Source organism: Oncorhynchus keta, unplaced genomic scaffold (assembly GCF_023373465.1).
Source record: "Oncorhynchus keta strain PuntledgeMale-10-30-2019 unplaced genomic scaffold, Oket_V2 Un_contig_19792_pilon_pilon, whole genome shotgun sequence".
Lineage (NCBI taxonomy): Eukaryota > Metazoa > Chordata > Actinopteri > Salmoniformes > Salmonidae > Oncorhynchus > Oncorhynchus keta.
In genome coordinates, this window is record NW_026281664.1 from 1 (window position 1) to 1,153 (window position 1,153).

Here is a 1,153-nt window from a genome sequence, read left to right on the forward strand (position 1 = left end):
CCGGACACCCATTACCATTCCACAGACATTTCCCTGGTCAACCATTACCACGCCACAGACATTTCCCTGGTCAACCATTACCATTCCACAGACATTTCCCCTGGTCAAGCATTACCATGACAACAGACACCTGGTCAACCATTCCATGGATAACACTCCTGGTCAGCCATTACCACACCACAGACATTTCCCTGGTCAACCATTACACGCCACAGAAATGTATTGCTTTTCCTCCGCTTTCTCCGCAACTGTATTCAGTAAACGACATTAAACCCTGTTCAATATGATGTGAGTATTATCAGTAGTAGAAGTGGTAACCGTGGAGTCAAACACCTTTGTTCTGGAAGGATTTGCTCCTCTACCAACGTGTACAACTCATACTTACCTGGCAAGGGAGACACCGTGATCAAGAAGGCGGTTCACCCAGGGCGAGGCTCAGCCATTGCACTCCGGCTGTGCTGACCCCTGCGAATTTCTCAAATGTGGAAATCTCGATTGCATAATTTATGGTAGTGGGGGACTGCGTTCGCGCTCTCCCTGATCTTGATGTTAAAAAAATATACTAACAGATTTAATTTGACATGTGTTTCAACTCAAGAGTTCAATTGAGTTTCTTGTTGAGGAGAAATGTTCTTATCAGATGATTGGCAAGTTAAAACTCAACCTAATTGCCTCAGACATACATTTTGTCTTCTCATAACCCGGATGGATGTGTGTGATCTGTTATTGTGATGGGTGATTATGCCTGTCATGTCCTGATTATGTGAAGGAAAAGGCCTACTTCTAGAATGCATACTTTTGCGCCCTCATGACGGAATCTGGATTGAGGTCTTTTATTTTCAAGATTATTAAATCATTTTTAGGACAGTTTGTAATTTAAGACCACAGTCAACCATTACCATGACAACAGACATTTCCCTGGTCAACCATTCCACAGACAATTCCCTGGTCACCCATTACCACGCCACAGACATTTCCCTGGTCAACCATTACCATGCCACAGACATTTCCCTGGTCAGACCATTACCATTCCACAGACATTTCCTTGGTCAAGCATTACCATGACAACAGACATTTCCCTGGTCAACCATTACCATGACAACAGACATTTCCTGGTCAACCATTACCATGACAACAGACATTTCTGGTCAAC

The 1,153-nt window shown here is 43.7% G+C and overlaps 1 non-coding gene across 1 annotated transcript; it reads left to right on the forward strand.

The window, feature by feature from the left end:
- Positions 1-377: 377 nt before the first annotated feature.
- Positions 378-541, forward strand: LOC127920521 (U1 spliceosomal RNA). Its single transcript, XR_008106476.1, has one exon. It is a non-coding gene; the product is annotated as a U1 spliceosomal RNA (small nuclear RNA).
- Positions 542-1,153: the final 612 nt, after the last annotated feature.